Source organism: Cryptomeria japonica, chromosome 5 (genome assembly GCF_030272615.1).
Source record: "Cryptomeria japonica chromosome 5, Sugi_1.0, whole genome shotgun sequence".
NCBI classification, from domain to species: Eukaryota; Viridiplantae; Streptophyta; class Pinopsida; order Cupressales; family Cupressaceae; genus Cryptomeria; species Cryptomeria japonica.
In genome coordinates, this window is record NC_081409.1 from 325,386,864 (window position 1) to 325,408,213 (window position 21,350).

General features: G+C 32.8%; 1 long non-coding RNA gene across 2 annotated transcripts in view; it reads right to left on the bottom strand.

The window, feature by feature from the left end:
* Positions 1-7,791: 7,791 nt before the first annotated feature.
* Positions 7,792-21,350, bottom strand: part of LOC131062384 (uncharacterized) — a 58,619-nt gene continuing 45,060 nt past the window's right edge. Inside the window, exon 4 of one of the 2 annotated variants that reach the window (XR_009110885.2) lies at positions 7,792-8,141. This is a non-coding gene — a long non-coding RNA (uncharacterized LOC131062384). The remainder of the gene's footprint in view (positions 8,142-21,350) is intronic. The other variant, XR_009110884.2, reaches the window with a different exon arrangement.

The following is a 21,350-nucleotide window of genomic DNA, read 5'->3' on the forward strand; positions in this document are numbered from 1 at the left end:
ATGATAATATTGTAATCCTATGATGTTTTTTTGTTCTTTATCTCCCATTTTCATAAAAAAAAAATTTGTGGGGGATTAGATCGTATCCATTGTTTGATTTTTTAAATACATCAATGAAATATTCACATTTTACCCCAAAAAAGTTGAATTTTGAATTTGTTCTTATAAGTTATTGGTTAGGTTACCGAAAATGTTGCAAAACCTAAGATAGAAAAAATTAAGTGTGAAAGATTATACTCAAGAAAATTAGAAGTTGATAATAAGAGTAGGTCATCACGAAGTTAATAAAGATAAGGTATCTAGATATCAATGACCTAAAACAATCTATTCAAGAAGAGCCAAGTATGCTAATCACCCAATGTGTTGATCAAACATATCAATTTTCTTTTAGATCAAAAAATAAACTAAACTGCACATTTTAGAATAGGAAAAGAAAGAGAGAAAGAAGTGAGATTTTTAAGAGGCAAAAAATGAAGGAGGTGGTAGAGGATCTTACAATGAGTGTACAAAAGTAAAACAATCCAATGAGATTTAGTATAGTAATAGATCTAATTGTCACAAAGGTAGTGGGATGCCATTTCAAGGAACTTATTTTACATGTGGTGGTGAAGGACATAAATAATTTAAATATATTCAATCACACAAAGGATATTATAGAAAATTTGGAAGGACCACGAAGAAGGTACATGTTGATGAAGTTTCTTTCAATGGTGAACAATAAGTATGCTAAAAAACAATGAGTCCTTATTGTTGATTAAATCGTGGAAGAGATATAAATGAACCAATGCAAAGGAAAAATTTATTTAAAATAATGTGCAAGTTTGAAGGTAAATATTGCAAGGTGATTGTAGTATTGATAACCTAGTTTCAAGTGAGATGGTGGAAATTTTGAATTTAAAGAGTTGAAAATCTCAATAATTTTAAAGTGTCCTAGTTAGAAAAATACTGTAAATTTTTTATTAGTGAACAATGCCTTTTAAAACTCAAAGTCAAAATTTATGATGATGAAATTTTGTGTGATATCATGCTAATGGATGTTTGCCATATTTTATGTTTCTAAACTCTTTTTACAGGAAATGATGTCTATATATAGATAAATTACAATGTTCACCTCAAATGATTATTTACACTTGTTATTTAACGGTATAATCTTGGAATGTGGCTAAATTACACATACTTTCATTCATACAAAAAAAAGAAAAGGTAAATATATAATTTGATTTAAAAACATTTTAGAGAAACCATTGAAGATAATATGCCTCTTGATGTGGAATATAGCAAATATGAATGAAAGAAATTGATGTTACATGGTCTAGAAGGGAAAATAATCTTCCCAAGACAATATCAATTCCCTTCAACTATGAGATTGATTTATCTATGAAGAGACCTCCTTACAAAATCCCCTTTTCTTTCCCTTTGATTTGAAGTGGCATAAACATTTATTAAAATTGTATCATCTTTAATAGAATCAACTTTGACACATGTCTAAGGCTCTTCATCTACCACACATTTTGATTTGATTATACTAGAGGTATTTTCCATTGAAATACTAAAAAAAAATTGTATTGAAACTTTGAACATGCCTATATTTCTCCTCTAGATCAAGATTCAAAACTCGACAATTGTAAAGTTGGCAATACTCTTTATCTCGACAATTGTAAAGTTGGCAATACTCTTTATCCACTCTTAATTTTTTATCTCCTAGAATGACCAAACCACCTTTGAAGGATTTATTCATCTTTTGAAGGCATGTTTGGGAATATGCTAATATTCTACCCCTTTTATGAGGTGGGCTAAAATATGTCCATGGTACCAACAAGTATGAATCATATACAAGAAGACCCATATGATCACCTTAAAATATGACATGTATTATCATTCTCATTTGTTAATGAACTCCCTCTATATTGTTATTTGTATAAAACCCATGTGATATCATCTATAAGTGCTTGATTACATCAATTTTAATTCATATTACTTTCAAACTAATGTATGGTCATATTTACTAGTCTATTGCTAAGTGCAGTCATGTCAACTGTATTTCATTATATTCATTAAGGTAAAAAGTAGGTTTTTGAAAGGATCTAAACCTTTTTATAATTTAAATGCTAATAGATAGTGTAGACACCTAAAATTGTTCTGTTTAGTTAAATAAATATTTTATTTATTTAATTATTTTATCCTAATCTTTCTATTAATTAAATAGATTTTTATTTAATTAATTAATTCACCTAACCTTTTCTAGCCTTTCCCTATTTAAATAAATATTTTTTATTTATTTAAATTATCATTTTCCCTAAATTGAATAAATATTTTATTTATTTAATTGGTCCCACTTCCTCTATTAATTAAATAAATCTTTATTTATTTAATTATTTCATTTTCCCTCTATGACACATGTCATTTATCTTTTAATTTTCTTCTTCCTACGCCCTTCATCTTTTATTATTTTTTTCTACCTAACTTTTAATCCTGGTTGACCATTTAACTTTTCACTTCTTAATCTTATCCCTCCATTTTCTAAAGTGTCTTCTATATAAGAGGATTCTTTCATCCTTTCAATTCTAATTAACTACCAAATCTTAATGCAGTCCAACCTTCAAGCGATCAGGCGACTTCACAACCACAATCCATTCTTTGTTGAACTCTTGTGCACATACAAAATTTGAGAACAAATTTATCAAACAAGATCAATGGAGATAGGAGACAATGGATATCAAACCCTACTTGGCATGTGAATGGTAATATTCTTTCATTTATTGATTTGCATGTTCTTAGGTTTCTTCGTTGGTGTATGGTGAATGCTTTGTTGTAGAACTAGGTTTTGTTGTGGTTGGATCTTTTGTAGTTTTGCAATAGTTTTTCATCATCATTTTTCTCCTCACATAGGTAGAAGAGATGGGATCCATAAAATGTGGGACTTAAACAAATCCTAAAGGCTACTAGGAACGTAAATCAATAAGAGAAACAACAAAAAAATATAATAAAAGAGAGAAAATCATAACACAAGATAAGCCTATTTATGATTAACCAAATTCTTATGACCTAAAGTTGTTGCCACTAGTCGGTTGTGAAATTGGCCTATTCTCCAAACAAGTTTTCTAAAATTTTATTTTAAATTCAATGATAATAGGCCGAGGGTTAGACAATTCAGTGCTAGTTTCATTGGTTGACATATCACTAGTTTCATTTATTTTCCTCTTGTCTAGTTTCATTTAGAGGACAATTAGGCTATTTGAGAAATTCTTAATTGTGTGTTTGTTGAACTTCACAATTTTGTAATATTTTTCTTCAAATCATCTTTGATTTTTTGGGGACACATTCATCCTTTGGGATTTTCCCAATCATCAAACATGATGGAGAACTTGTTTCCTTCATCACATAAATCTTGATCATAGGCCACTTTTCTATTTCACCTTCAGTATTCTCCTTCTAGTAAGAAAATTAAATATCTTACATTTCAGTTATGAGATTCTTGAGTTTCCAAATAACCAAATTCAAAATATTATTTTGGAGGTCACAACTATCCTCAAGGGCTTTAATCCTTATTTGATAAAATGATTGTAGCATTAGGGTTTACCTTTAAAATTATGATCATTTTTCTATGGCTATGTTTTCTTAGGAGCATCTTTTTACTTAACAGGTTTGTTGTAGTCCAATTGATTATCAAGTCTAGTGCTAGCATTATAGTTGGAAGAAGTCCCTTTTATCTTAATACATTTACCTTTTTCTCTCCCAAAACTAGAATTAATAATATGGGTTTTAATAGGTTTAGATGTCTTGTGGGTAACCATTGAATAACCCTAGATACATATTTGATATTGGGTTCTTGTGTCTACATGGTGACCTTGCTAGGGTTATCAATGACAACAATTATCAAATTATCATGGAGAGAATGAAAATAAATGGAGAGTATTGATCATAGTTGGAGAGATTTTAGAATCTAGAACAAAATGGTAAGCATCAGTGGAATGAGGAAGAAGGATTGGCCCACTTTAGGAGGAGATTTAGATGGGTTGACAATTTTGGGGTACAAGGTAAGGGTTGGGGTCTTCACAAGCTTACAGCTAAACAAACAATAAATTATCCCTCAATGGGTAGGCATAACATCCTTTCCCAACAATACATTAACCACCAATCCTTCTAAAGAACGTAAAAATAAAATAAAAATAAAAACTCATTCTAATTAGGTATCTAAGATTATTTAGCATTCAAAAGTGGTAGGAATAAACCCTCTTGTACCTTCCAATATAAATTATCTAATGGGAACACAAAATACTTCATCTCATGGTATGGGAAGTTCATCCTTGTTATAACCATTTAAAAATATACCATCCCCTTCTCCTTTCAAAGGAATATATTTCTATGCTCCTAGTTCCTTATTTTAATGTCCTTCTATAACTTTATGCATTCTTTCTTAAGACTCCTCAGTTGAGCTATTAGCTCTTTAGTAATGAAGAAAGAGATACTCCTAACACAAACTACTCTAGCCTTTTAGGACCTAACAAACACATTTAATAGTAGAGGTTCAAAAAATGTTGATGGATTCCAAACAAGAGGATAGATCATAGCTTCTTAAGATGTTCCAATTGGTGGTATTCTTGTGTATGAGGTCACAAGAGGAAGGATCAATTTTGGTTGAAATTTCATCCATTCTCATAAAATTCAATGAAACCTTGGTATTAATTTTTACAACCTAAACTTTAGTAATCAAACAAAAGACAAGACTATACCTATTATGAGAGTTAATAAAATATTTTAACTCTATCCCCTTATAAATACTAATAAAATTTTTGTGGTACTTTTATAATTTTAGCTCATGATATTCCATATCTTCCTCCATACAAAAGGTAGTTTGGGATCATGATTAATTATTCATTTCATGTATAATTAAATATTTTATATTAGGAGGAAGGGGTTCAACTTCTATCCAATTACTATAGTCATTACTAAAGAATCCCATGTTAGCTAAGAGGTCTGCCACTTGGTTTCCTTCTCTATAGGTATGCATAATTTTAATATTCCTATTTTTTAAAAAGGTATTAATGTCTTAAATAATATTATTAATGGCACAATAGTCTGAGGGTTTAGAATTTCAAAGAAGTAATATTATTCTATGAATCTCCTTCAATCACTAAGTTAGGAATGTTAATATCTTTTACTAACTCTATTTCAAGAAGATAAACATAGCTTTTTGCATTTTAGTTTTAACACTCATTGTTTTAGAAAAAAGTAATAATCAACTCCTCCTTGTTATTCATAAGCACTCCCTCTCCTCTTTCCTACCTAGGATTTCCTTTAGAAGAGCCATTAAAGTCGAGTTTAATCAATCTCATAACTATGGGGATCCAAATAATACTTCTTATTTTCTAAAATATAACAAAATTAATACCCAAAGTGAATTTGATTTTCCAATTCAAATCAACTTCATTTTCAATAGTCATAGGGAATATTTTGGGCCTTTTTATTTGGGAAATGTTAAACATTTTTCTGAATGGCTTGGAAAATTTTCATCATCACTACAATTTAGGGCCTGCATTTGTTTCTTAAGATATTTTTATTTCATTCCTTCCAAATTCCCTATAAGATATGTGGAAGGGCTTGTGACCAAATTTTTGTTTTAGTAGGATGAGTAAAGGGAGAGACCAAACTAGTCACCGAAAATTGAATATCTTGAGTCCAAATCGATTGAGGTTTGAACTTGTTTAAGATGGTTTGGCTAGTATTCTAGGTGAAAGGGAACTAAATTAATAATTGGTTGATGATTTTGTTATCCTCTACATAAAATGGACTTGTTGGCAAGGGAGAAACCCCTATTCTCAAGATTTTCAACAATGAGGATCTTGCCATGACATGAAGGCCATTGAAATAATTAATTTTGGGCATGAGATTGTGATTCCATATATGGAGTTATAGTTTAAATCTATTACGAGAACCCAATAATCATATTGATTCCAAATTTGATTGAATAATATCTTTTATCTAAGAAAGAGACTTGATAGTCTCATCCTTGCATACTTTATCATTACTTTTGATTGCTCTATATTGTTATTGTGATGACTATAACAAAGATAAGCCCTTTTACATGTGACTCTTATTTTTAGATACTTGATTGTACCTTTTTAGTTTGAAAAAATAATTAATTTAAAGAATAAAATAAAAAAATGTATGTTTTGGTGAATGATTATAGCCATTAGATACACCCTTAATCATAAAGTGTGCATAGAGTTATGAGTAGTCAACTTGTGGCTACCTTAGACCTTAAATAAGATAATTAATAATTATTGTACTCGTATTTAGATAATTAAGTCATAATAGATGTTATATTTAGGTATCTAAGTCACGTTGTGTTGCATCAAAAGCTTAAGTAGGGTATATATAGGAACTAGTGGTTCGTTTATTAGTTGTTAGTTTATCATCTTGATATTATGAATTTTTATATTCTTAGAAATATCTAGAGGTTTTAACCTTCAAAATGTCTTATTATTATCAATTATTTTCAATTATTTGTAACATGTTTCCTAATATACTTGTTTCTTTTCAAGATTGTTTCATTACAAGTGATATCAAAGCGTGGTCTTAGAATTTAGAGGGGAAGAATTAAGGCAAAAAAATTTAGCTCAAGAGGTCAAATTGGGAACTTTATATCTTTCTCAAATCGGTAAAAAAAAAAATTAAAGAATTTTATAAGTCCATGTTGAAGCTAATACAACTCATATTTGAGGTCACTTGTAGAAGAATTGAATGGGTTATTAGGCAATTAGGATTTCTACTCAATTTTCTCCCAAGACTACAAATTAGTAATTTTAATAATTTCTATAGGTCTGATCAAGGACTTGTTGAAGTTGATAGAGTCTATATTTAAGGTCATTTGGATTACATTTGAGAAAGTTATTATAAAAGTAGGGTAAATCCACTATTCTACAAATCAATAACTTCTTGAATTCTTTTTTACAAGGTGAGATCTAGATCTAAGAAATTTACAATAAAAATTTAGATCAATTAGATTTATTTTGTTTTATTTATTGTAAAATTATTTTTCCATAATGGCTCCACAAGAGGCAAAATAATACATTCACTCTTAGAAAAATCTTGGCAAAGAGAATCTTGTACTTGAGGAGAAGAATACCACAACTGATGAATACATGATCAAGATAGAGGAAATCAAGCAATAAACCAAGATGATGATGAGGGAAAATCGGGGAAGAAACTAACAAAATGAAGGAACAAATATTGTCAAAGATTAATGTGGAAATAGGAAATCTCATGGAAATGATTAGACAAATAGTTTCTAGCCATGGTTCTAGATATTCCAATTATATGGAGCCACAAAACAAGACATGGAAAGACAATGAGTCTTCCAAGGGGAATAATTCTTTTCATTTTGAATTAGATCTAAATATGAATCATTACCCAAGTAATTCTATGGCTATCCATTTTACACCAAATATGGATATGCAAAGTTTAATAGTAAGGACCTACCTAGTTGGAATTTTTAAATGAAGTAGTTCTTTGATATTCATCTTGTTCCTTGTCAACAAAAAATTACAATGGAATCCTTATATATTAGAACCAAACAAATTCATTTAGTATCTTTGGATATGTGAAAAGGAGAAAAAGAAGCATTTCTAAAGAGGAACTTACTAAACATTATGTTGATAATCTAAGGAATAACACTTTTCAACCAACTTACCAAAATAAGGTAAATAGGTATAGTCAATTTTTTTTTTTGATAGATAATAGGTCGTAGCCGAATATTTTTATTAATTTAAAAAATGTTTTACACCCTGGTTTAGTGTGGGCACTGGTAGGAAAGAACCGGGTAAAGAAAACCTTCAATCTTGCCCAAGGAATTTCTTCCTAGCAGAAATATTTACAGATGATACATGAATTTCTTTAGGCTTTATTGCCTAACACTAGTATAGATAATACATGGCTTTACCAAGGAGTTTCTCCTCGGATACAACATTAAAAATATATATATTACATTGTATTATGCTTTAAATACATCTCCTATTACAAAAGCAAATACTTCGTTGTCGGCCTCTAATTTCCTTTCATCCATCTTCTCCTATCCATGTTCCCCCATCTGTCCTCGAGTTAACACCCATGCGACTCATTCTTCAACCTGCAATGCTGCCCTAAAATGTTGAAGTCACTACACTACTCCAGAACTTGTTAGACAGATTAGAATGTAGTAAATAATAACTAGTGCCCTCTTTTCTATTACATATCTTAAGGAATTTATTCCCTTACTTAGACCTTAGAACAACAAGGAAACTCATTATTCAAAAGAATGCTACTTACAAGAGTTCAACTTCAAAAAGAACTAATCATTTGCCCCTTACTAGTGCATTTAAAATATAGAAGGAAGAAAGATCATAATCATGCTGATAGTGAGAGATTATGTTTCAAAAATGGATTGGTATCTATAGTCTTAAAATTCTCAAAAGAGAGGGAAGCTAAATTTAAAAGAGCTTCATATCCTCATCCTGAGGCCGAGGTATAGTCAAATATTATATTCATTATTTTTGAACATTTTTTCTAAGAGTGAATAATGTTGTAGAGGAAAATTTGAAGAAAGTATTCCTAAGGGGTAAAGGATCACATCAAATATGAGGTGTATACATATTTTATCCAAATTATATATCCCAAAGTAATGATTACAGAGGAAAATTATATGGACAATTAAGGAAAGTTCTTGTGAACATGAGAGATAGAAGCACTCATAGACATTCACTTCCTTAACTTTCTAGGTTGACTCCACAACAAATTAAAGAGAAGAAAGATGAAGGGTTGTGCTTTAACTATGATAGCAATAAAGTTGAGGACATAAATATACTAAAAAAGAAATTATTCTACATTAAAGGGATGAGTAAGGAAGTAGAGGAGGAATGAACAATGTTAGAGGAAGAAATTGATATAAATAAGGAATGAAGAGATATCAAACCAAATATTTCCTATCATGCAATTTTTGGAAGTATCTTGCCGTAAACTCTCAAGATATTAGGCTTCTTGAACAAAGAGAGGGTAATAATGCTAACAAACTCAAGAAGCATTCACACTTCATCAATAAGTGTTTTTTTAATAAAATTATTTATATATCCATCTTTAGAATTGTAGGTCGTAAGTATTGTAGATACCTAAAATTGTCCTAGCCTAATTAAATAAATAAATCTTTATTTATTTAATTAATTCACTTAATCCTCTTCTAGCCTTTCCCCATTTAAATAAATATTTTATTTATTTAATTGGCTCCACCTCTTCTATTAATTAAATAATATGTATTTAGTTAATTATTTCATTAGCTTTTTCCCTCCATGACAAGTGTCATTCATCTCTAATTTACCTTTAACCACCTCTCTAATATTTTCTTATTTCCTATACCTACACTCTAATTTGAGTCGACCATTTATCCTTCCACCTCTTTGGAATGGTGTAATTTGGAACTAGGGTTTCACCAAGTAGGATAAGACCACTAATTAACCAAATTAGGCAATACATTGAAAGAGGGTTGAATCTAATAGATCTAGCCTCAATCCAAATAAGTCCAAATAAGGAAAGGGCTAAAATTTTGATTAAACTCACTGGTAAGGGTTTTGTTCCCTCTTTCTAGATTGAAATGGATTGTAAATTGTTAAATTAGGGTAAAATAAGGGATTATTGAGGTAAATCAATAGAAGCAGTAAGCTATAGATTTGTTTCTAATTCTTTTGGATTTGACCGTGTAGTTTTTTTATGTTGCCAATGTTTCGGATCAAACACCATGATCCATCATCAGGGCAAGAGAGCAAGTGAGAGAGCAAGAGATCCTACTTTCTGATCTCCTTCTCTCTCACTTGCTCTCTTATCATGGTGTTTGATCCAAAACATTGGCAACATCAAAAAGCTACACGGTCAAATCTAGAAGAATTAGAAACAAATCACTATGGATTGTGGAATTTTGATTAATTTAAGCTATAGATGTCCCACAAAGCCACCAACTGAGATCTGAGCAAAAAAAAAAGTTTAGAATAGGTCCTCTGAATTTCTCTGTCAAAAGTTGACCTTTTCATCACTATTGACTCTGTCGAAATTCCTGAGTACAACTCCTAAACTGGTTTCGTGCACATAGAAAGAGAAGGAGAGATGTTGGGGATAGGTGTTTGCCTAAGTCAAACCTCGGTTTAGGAATTAACCTTGAATGAAATAACGCAAATACTAGAATAAATGTTAAGGAGATATACCTTAGATCTACAATTATTGATGATGATGCAATTCTCTTTGAATGTAATCACAAATGTTAAATGTAATGGCATGACAAACACATGAACATGAAAAACCCTAATCACACACATCTGCTTGCATGAATATTGATGTAACTTTTCTCCATAATGCTTGAAGGATGAAATGCAACCTTGAATATCTGAGAATGCTTGATGATGAATGCTTCACGATTGCACAAATAATAGGGTATATGATTGATATCAAATAATAGGGCTCCCTAGGTAAATTATCGATTGGTCTGACTTCCAATGTTCAAGTGTAGCCCCGAGAATCGAATGCTATCGGGGAGATATAGATCCTACCCCATTTCAAATTGGGACCCTTTTGAGAGGGACCCAGGAGTTTTGAGCTGCATTGGTCCCATGTTGTCACAACCCTTAATTATTTATATTTATTTAATTGATTTATTATATATATATATATATATATATATATGTTTATTTAATTGATTTATTAAAAATAAAATAAAATATTGACACATAATTATCTAGAGATTTTAAATGAATATTTATTTCAATGGGTACTAGACAACTGATTTTTATCAAAAGCTATAGTTGAATTTTTTTGTAATAGACAAGTATGTTAAATATGGAAATATACACAAGGGCGTGGACTATTGATAGAACATTTCTCTAAGATGATTCTACCTCTAATTCAAACTTTCATGCCCAAACTAAGCAAGATCTAACTTACCTAGAACACCCATCAAGGTAATGACCATTGCATCGATAATAATTGGTCTTAAGATCTATACATATATTTATGACAATACAGATAAGTTCACTTATGAAGAAAGTATAGTCTTTTTGTTACATCCCACTTGTGCCCTATTTGTTAATATGCAGTATTCATGCCCTGATATATGTTTGCCCTAGTGCATTTATGCTATACTTATTGGAGTTGAGAAAATACAACACCACATGAGCCCAAATGATCTCTGCAAGCTGAAAAACCTATTACAAGGAGAAGCAAGGAAGCAAATCACAGAAGAAAGAAATACACATAAAATATGCTAAAAAAGAGAGAGCTCAATATTCACAAAATGTGTAATGTAAAAAACCTTCTTCTTCATACAATGAAAAGAAAGAACTTAACCTTTAATAGGTCAAGAAACCCTAAAAAGGGAAAACCTAGGTTTGCACATAATAATTAATAAAAGAATTAATTATTATGCACCTAAAGTTAGCTTAAGTGTAAAAGAGATAAAGGGAACTTAAATAATTAAACAAATATTGTTTAATTAATCAAGTAAATACCCGAATACTCTAACACCCCCCTTAAGCTAGACTTAGGAAGAAGCTAAAACCTAGAATAACTACTAAAAGCAGAAAAGATGGGTCCCAGCAACAAGGCCTGATCAGGTACCCAAATACAATGAAATTTCTATGAACTGGAGAAATAGAGAAAACCACGTGGGAACAAAACTCTACTCCAAAAAGAGATGGAAAAGAACACCATTGAAGCATGAAGAACCTACAAACTCTGTCGAAGAATAACTGCTGATCTGAAGAACCTCCACTGAAATAGAACATGACCAGGTAGAGAAGACTATAATCTGCATGAGTGCCCTCAAATGACACTACTCGAATCAGAAGGCAAACAAGGCAAACAACTGAAATTGAAGATATAGATGGCATGAAAACACCAAAGCTTGAAGAGCTGATCAATTGAACCACAGAAGCATTAGAACCAATAGGACAAACCTCCCAATAATGTGGAAGTGGGAGAGGGACAGGAACACTGAAAAGAACAACCAAGAAGAACTATATGACGAAGAATCATGAACATCAAAGGTGCTGAGAAAAGTACAGGTGTCGTGGAAGGAACACTCACTTGACACACATCATGAGGCGAATGTTGTGGAAGGAACACTCATTGGACAAAGGAAGATGGCAAACAACAGGCAAACATCAACCCCCTCATGGCACTTTATAAGTAGTGCATGTACAACAAAGCACAAGATATGCAATATTCCAAGTAAACAATGCATGATGGCACTTTATCTCAATGCGTTTGCATAAATACAAGCTACAATGATAAGAAGACTGGAAATAGAAACGTGAACCAAAATAGAGACATCCTACTCAGAGAAGAGGTCCCAGGACCTGAAACAACCATGATATCCACCAGAGTGCTGAAAAGCAAAAAACTGAATAAAATATGCATGGAGCAGAATCTGGAAATAAAACTCAGATGGCTGGAAAGTAAATAGCACATGCTTTCTAAAAAATATAAACTTTTTGAAAAACGGAGGTTGGATGCTCATTCTATGGCTCCCAGAGTGCAAAAACTAGACCTCACTTTGACTGGAAAAAAACATAGTCAAACAACAAAATTGGAAAAAAATACCATCATGACGAGGTCCAACTCGGAACCAGCTTTCCGACGCCTATTTGTTTTGGAAAAAACGACTCCGTATGCCCAAGATATGGCCAAAAAATCAAACCCCCCCTAAAAGAGGCAAAAAAGGTAGTTTGGTGGCTGGGTGGTGCTCCGGTGGCCAGTGGGTGGCGCTCCGGTGGAGGCCTGGTGGTGGTCCGGTGGCCGAGAGGAGCTCCGGCGGTGGGGGCCAGGGAGGAGGCCGACGGCGGGAGTAGAGCTGGCGGCTGGCGGCGCGGGGGCTGAGCACTGCGGCAGGCGGCGTGGGAGCTGCTGGGCCGCAAGCAGGAAGGCCGGGGGCCAGCAAGGAGCTGGGGCCAGCAAGGAGCCGGAGGCTGGAAAGGAGTTGTAGACGAGGCCGATTCTGACAGGGCGACAGGAGCAGCAAGTGGGCAAGGGGGCCCACGGTACCCTGCGTACCGTGGGGATCCCCCCCCAAAAAAAACTTTTGCAAAAAAAAAATAAAAAATTTCAAACCCTATTCTTTTCTTTTGATTTTTTTTTAAGATTTTTTTTGATAAAAAATCAAAATCCGGCCTGCATGCCGTAAAAAGGCAAAATATTTTTATTTTATTTTTTTGAATTTTTTTTCTCGAATTCTGTGCCAGGGTCGTATGACCTGGATCTGAGAAAAAATACTCCCAGAGGCTCAGGAACCAAAATAGGTCAAATTTTATATGACCATAGGGGTTTTCGGGCCTTTTGAGCACGATGGTGAGGTTCATTTAGGCCCAAAGTGCTATGAAAAAAAGGTCAAACCCTAGGTACATAAAAAAAATTCCTGAAACCCCAAATTTACTTCCAAAGCAAAAAAATATCAAAACAAGAACAAGTAGCTCCAGATATGACACTCTAATACCATATAGGAGTTGAGAAAATACAACACCACAGGAGCCCAAATGATCTCTGCAAGCTAAAAAAACCTGTTACAAGGAGAAGCAAGGAAGCAAATCATAGAAGAAAGAAATACACAGAAAATATGCTCAAAAAGAGAGAGCTCAATATTCACAAAATGTGTAATGTAAAAAAATTTCTTCTTCATACAATGAAAAGAAAGAACTTAACCTTTAATAGGTCAAGAAACCCTAAAAAGGGAAAACCTAAGTTTGCACATAATAATTAATAAAAGAATTAATTATTATGCACCTAAAGTTAGCTTAAGTGTAAAAGAGATAAAGGAAACTTAAATAATTAAACAAATATTGTTTAATTAATCAAGTAAATACCCGAATACTCTAACAATACTTGCAAGATGTTTAACGTGCCCTAGTTTTCATGTTTAATTTGAATGAATGTGCCCTAGTTTTCATGTTTAAATGGAATCAATGTGCCCTATTTTTTCATACTTTAATTGAATGGATATGCTAAGATGTTCATGCATATCTGAATGATGTCAACTATGCTTATAATGATGATTTGATAAATCTTAATTGGTAAATTGATGAATTGATAGTTAACATTGTGACATGATGTTTTACCTTTGTCAATGAATTATGAAATGTCAGAATAGGACAAGATTTTGGATCTAACTAGTTTAATTGGCCAAGTGTGTGCAGGAGATCGTCGTCCTCTGCGAAGGGAGGGAAAGTATCATTAGGCCGAGAGGTAAAGGGAAGAAAGAACTCGTGCTTTTTGGAACTCTAACCTTGAGCCAGGTAGACTTATGATTCACCTTGTCGAACCTTGTTGGTCATCGTGTCAAGTAACCCTAGATGGTCCGCGCAAATATTTTAGGGTTCACAACCCTAGGTTTTTGTTTACATTTCCAGGTAACTTGTTATTATTATTTTTACGAATTTTTAATTAATTAGTTATTATTATTTTAAGGAATTTTTAATTAATTATTACTTAAATCTTGCAGAGGCTCATGTTTCATCGGGTAAATATATTTATGTATGTATATATATCAATATATACATCTTAGGCATAACATGAATATGAGAGTATGTACACCGACAATATACGTGCCCCATAGGCATGCATACCTAAGGCGTATATATTCATAAATGTAAATAAATGAATATATTATGCAAAATTCTTGAAAGGTTAGGTAACCTTAAAAAAAAATAATAATAAAGGAAATGGTAAATATTATGTTATTTATTTAATTATAAAGTGACCCATCGTATTGTCGCTAAAGGTATTAGTGACTTAAAAGGAAGGACTAGTGAACAAGACATTTTCACCCCCCTTATTCCTAGTGCTATGCTCATTTACACTAATATTATTTGTTGAGCAAGTTATAATTTTTACTAGGCAATTGAATAAAGGGACAATAATATATTATCAAACACTTCATTATTTTTATCAATATGAAAGGAAGTTTTCTTTAAAGAAAAACGTAATGCATATTTAACAATTATTATCGCATAACCTTAATATATTTTGGGGCATAAATGAAATTGAATATATTCATTTATCGATATGAATAGAAGATATTTTCTATCGGGTATTTTAGCGTGAGCCCAAGAAGCTTCTCCAGGAAGCTTGAGATGTAAAAAAAAAACACATGAAGAGAATGAGGGATTTTTGTGTGACTCTTGGGGGCGGATTTGAGGAAATCTGCCTGGTATTAGGGTGTATGGCAGGAGGAAAGATGTTTTTCGAAATGCTTAAGCCAATGTGGAAAAAGAACGATTCATTATTCTTACTCTGGTAGCCATGGAACTAAGGTTTTATGCTCTACGAATTTTATTTTCTGCTTGGCGTTTCCAGGACAGAGGGTTTGTAGTGTGGAACGACTCTAGGAAGAATTTACCAGACATTTCATCTTCTATAAATCAAACCAGGTCATGTTAAGGCTTAAACCCTAACACTATAGTGTTATTATGCCATTACATTCAACATTGAGAAATTAGAAAATGGGGTTTCTAAATTATAAGCAGTTACTGTTCTTCTATTTTTTTTACTTGAGTTTTTGTTAAAGGAAAATAGGAAGTTAATTTTATTCTTTCAAATATACTCATAATCAATGAAGAAGGGTTTATATAGTTTTGACTGTGTTTTTTATCTTACCATGTGGAGATGTAATAGGCATACATACATACATACATACATACATATATATATATATGTATATGTATGTATATGTATATGTATATGTATGTATATGTATATGTATATGTATGTATATCTATGTATATGTATATATATATATATATATATATATATATATATATATAAAGATATAAAGATATATATAAATATATATGTATAAATGCATATACATCAGAGGATAACTTAACTGTCTTTGCAAGTCTAATTTAGAATGAGAAAGTATAAAAGACCCTGTACTTCTGATTTTGGGTAAGGGTTTGAATAGTTTGCAAATTAGAAGGAAATTTATATCTTATTTTCTGCTATGACTCTGTTGTGTTGGTAAACAGATTTGTCACTATGATTGTTTACTTGAAATTGACCCTGTTTGCCCAAAGTGCAGTGACAATCATGCCAACAGTTGGAGAGATTGTGGTGAGGCCACAATCTTCCTCTGTGTTTGGTAGGAGCAACTCCCTCGTATGATGGGGGATTTTTGTGTACTTTTGACCTAAAAGTACAAAAAGGAAGGAAAACACAAAACTAAAGAAAGATTAAAGATATAAACCCCCACAATAGACATATAGACATCAGCTGAGATTTCTCAACATACGTAACAAATTGCAAGGGGAGTTTATAACATAATATGTTTAGCCATGAGATGATGATAAAGAAGAATGACAAATCTCGACATACACAGAGATAAGATACTTTAACACATTCAAACTAATATACCAAAGGTTGCTTGTGTATCATCACATCAATTGTACACATCACATATGCATAAAAAGACTACCAATTTGACATACTAGAAATCAACAATGATAACACATGAATGCATTTAGAACACACGAACTAATATGTATTCTTCATTGTCTTTTTGGAAATATACAAGTCCAAAATCCTTTCTATACATAGTGCAAATCAAAATGTCATTACAAGTTTCTCCTAGAATTTCAACAGAGTTTCCCTTTGTAAAAAGACTCTTTTACAATGCAAAATCCTTGTATTTATAGGCATCCCGCAATAACTAATTCATATCCACTTTTGGTAACCACTTAGTCTAACCACCTTGTGTAACTACTTAGAATAACTTCCTAAATAGCCACTTAGGATAACCACCTAGTGCAATCATTTAGGATAACTACCTAAGAGAATCACTTAAAATAAGTACCTAAGTTAATCACCTAGGATAACTATCCTTTACAAATAAGTTAGGATTTACCTAACTTTTACAAAAATGAAGCCCATTATCTAACTTTAAGTGACAACAAGTGACATAAACCACTTTTATAAAGAGACAAATTAAAATCTATACCCTTGGAAGAACAATTTGTCATTAGGAGATTTCCATCATAGAACAACTTTGACTTTCATGGTTACTTGATCTGTCGGATGATGCTCGAGATAATATCTCTTTGAGGCATTTTATCAAACGATTTGGGTGTGAGTATATGATTCTAGATTTTTGCATGTATATTGACGAAAGCACTGCAACTACAAAATCTGATAAAAATCTGTTATTTCTTTGTGCTTTGATGTTGTTCGAAGTCTCTCACTTCTTCACATTCGCGTAGGGAAGGATTTTGACAGAATTTGGCTCTACACCCACCAATTGCATTTGTTTGAAGGTTTCTGAAACCGTCTTAACTCGTCCATTATCGACAAACCCTCATACTCCAAAAGGCGACATTTCTCTAAAATAGTCGGGTAGAATTTTCACGTGCACTATCTATGATTCCATAACTTGAATGTATGGTGCTCGAACAATCACCATTATATCAACCATTATCTGGCTCCCCTCTACTTCATTGGTGCATTATGTGAAACAATTCGACTATGATTTGACATTTCACAAACATGCCTATAAGAGCATTGCAAACAATAATATCTGACAAAGAAATTTCTACCACCCTGGCCGTTGCGTTTGCTACATATTTTCTAAAGCATTTTCAACAAATTCACTTTGTGTGTAGCCTACGATTATTACATTCCACGAGATGGAATCATATGGAACGGTTTATAAATCTTGTCTTGATTCCCCATTTCATACATATCTAACTTGAACATCTGACAAAAATCCTTTGTTTGTAATGCTTTGCTAGGCATGTCCATAAACTATACCAAAGCTTCCATTTTAGCATTGATAAAGGAGGTATGGGAAAAGGTGATGAATTTAGCTTTCACACCTGCACTTGAAAGTTTTTGAAGCCTTTTCGACACCTCCATTTTATGCTTAATCTGCAATCATGGCATGTTATGGGATGATCTCCCTTCGTAGCATTTTGTCACAAAGATCCTACATTGGCGTGGGCTGGTATGATGTTGGTAAGAACCGTGTAGATGAACTTTTGAAACAATTCAAGAATTAGTTATAATAACTAACTCTATGAAGAAGCATCAATGTTTTTGCCATCATGAACAACTCACGATAAGAAAGTAAAACTCAAACAAGTTGCTTCAAATAAAATGAATCAGTCTTTTAAAACTCGCCCAAGTTGCCGATAAGAATGGATGGTGGAGTAAATTGATCCTTATTCCCCTTAATATCTTTATCGGTCCCTTTCAAAACTAGAGTAACTCACAGTGGTCACTTTGAAAGTGGAACAACTTGATAAGTTAATATACATCGACCTCTTTATAAAGTTAACCAACTTGTCAATGTATCCAAACTATTGATGAAGTCTTCCACATAGGTAGTTTTAGGTATGCTTGTGAGTTGATTAAATCGGCTTCTTTTATTCTTTATTCAACTCAGCAGTAGGCCGATTGGAGTTAACCTTCTCTTGCTAACAACATTTGATGAAGTTTCCACAACTTTCGTTAGAAACTCGAGCCACTTTGGCAACAAAGTTTAAAGACCAATCCAACATACCTTTGTCCACGTTTGGAATTGACTTCGCAAGTACTTGGAGTGGAACATTGTCTTGAATGAGATGGATACTCATCACCTCAATTTATACCAAAATAAAAGTGTTTATTTTTGGCAATTATTTATATCAGTATCATTCCATTCTAGAACGACAGGAAACTAAGCATTTTAGGATGATAGGAAACCTTCTAAACCAACGATTATCGCACACAAGATGCAAATATTTTAAAATTTGTCGAATTCAAAAATAGGGGCTATCGTGTTGTTAGCTCCTTCTTGAACAACAGAACCCCTGTTTCCTTCATAAAAATTTGTAGGCAATCTATAGTTATCTGAGTTCTTTAATAGAACTCCTGGCTCTACATTTATATCTATGTCTAGTTGTAAAATATATTCTCACTGTTATGAAACCTTAAATCGTGGCAACAACCTTTGTGAAATTTAAGTAAATTTATACGAAACCTCTGCATAAGAATAGTTTGTCACGTTTCTTTTAAGTAAATATAATCTAAAATCTAAAGTATCTAGTAATAATTAACATATATGTGAAGGTATGGATACTCGTGTATACTTGTATATGTACATTGACATATATCGGTAAGTGTATATCAGTATGGTTTATAACTAGTAATATTTAATGTGTATGTGAAGGTATTTGTACATGTGTATACTTGTAGATATACATTAACATATACTAGTAAGCATATATTAGTATGGTTTATAACTAGTAATCAACAGAGTAATCTAGTTAAAGATTTTTAACCATACCTCTCAGTTTAGAGAGGATGCTCTTCCTAAGACTTGAAGTAAGAATATTTATTACCTCCTTATGAGCATTTTCAGATTTATCTAAGTATGAAACACATCAAGACAATAGCATAAAACAACCTAACTAATTGAGATTATCATCTCTGGACTATGCAATAAACTAATGCCCCAATTCACACTAGACTCATAATGTCCTCATATCATTGGACAAGTCATAGCATTACTAAGAGACAATCCACAGACAACAAAATAATAGGAGGTGAATCATATCCCATCCTCACCTTTCTAGTGAAAGACATCCTGGAGATAGAATCTCTAGTCAGAGACATCCCGGAAAAGCTAAAAAACATGTCACCAAAAGATAAAATCAAAAGAAAACTAAGACTTGACACCAACATCCACTGTAGTCCTTAGGTTTAGTGTCTCTTGTCACTTGTATAAGTCTATTTGATTGTGGTTACAAAGTTTTCGTTCACAAAAGGATAGATAGCACTCAACCATAAAGTTGTCTGAGTTTGTTGAAAGATTTGATTTTTTGAAGCCCATTGCTGTTGTTACATCTCATTTGAAGCTAACTGAATCCATGAAATTGATATCTTATTGCGGAGAAGACGAAACTTAATTGCAGATATGTGATGCAAGTGTTGCTTTATTGTGGATTGTGCACGGATAGACTGTAGAAAACTGAAAGAAACTGTACTCCTCGAAATGTGTGATGCTCTCAGTTCCACACCCATTACTAGATGTAGGATTTACCTTAGCCACAGATAGGAGCTGATTTATTATGGATGGAAAGGGTGAAAAGGAGGGATTATTATGAATGGCAAAGCAATCTTAGGTAGATCAATAACAAGCCATGATGGGATTGGGAAAGTTTATTATGAATGGATAGGTTGTGAGTGTGTGCAAGAGTGAAAGGATGAGATTCAATCCTGAAGGAGGGAGGAGCAATGTCTCTACACATGGCGCCGATAACCCGGTTTTCACCATGGTACTTGCCCAGGGCGCCACCGAAGTGGTTTTCACCGTTGGACGAATTTATCTCTTTACTTTTTTTCGATTTTTCAATTTTTTTTGTGTCACAAGGCGCCTGTTTGCCAGGTTTTCACCAAATAACGATTTTTTATGTTTATGATTTTTTGTATTTTTTATATTTTTGATTTTTTTTGTATTTTTGATATTTTATTTTTTTTGTATTTTGAATTAGGATATGCTGAAGAGCTATGTGTAAAACCTGCGGAGGTGCATGATGTTGATTGGATCTTCCAAAGGTTCTCCATCTGGTGTTGAGAGCTGATATGCACCTGATCCATAGACTACTGTAATGATGTAAGGACCAAGCCAATTTGGTTCAAACTTGCCCTTCTTCTCTCTCTTACTGATTTTTAGGATTTTCCTTGAGAACTAGGTCACTCACCTCAAATGTGTGAGGCTTTACCTTGTGATTGTAACTGCGACTCATTCATTGTTGATAAGCCTTGAGATGATTAAAAGCAATTTGTCTTCGTTCATCAATAGTTCTAGTTCTTGTAAGCGAGAGACCCTGTAGTCTTCATCACTGATAATGTTGTGCAAAGAGACTCATAAAGATGGTAACTCAACCTCAATAGGCAGGATAGCTTCGACGCCATAGACAAGTGAATAAGGTGTGGCTCTTGTAGGTGTGTGAACACTTGTACGATAAGCCCAAAGTGCGGGATTAAGTTGGATATGCCAATTTCGGCCAGCGTCATCGACTATCTTTTTGAGGATTTTGAGAATGGTTTTATTAGATGCCTCAACTTGACCATTACCTTGGGGGTAATAGGGAATGGAGAAGCAATGGGTAATATGCGATCACAAAGTTCACTAATATCCTGGTTTTTGAAGGGACGTCCGTTATCGGTGATGATGGAAAGAGGAATACCGTATCGACAAATGATATAGTTAAGAATGAATGTAGCAATCTGTTTTCCAGTGACTTGTGTAAGACGCATGACTTAAATCTATTTTGTGAAATACTATGTGCTAGTGATAATGAATTTGTGGC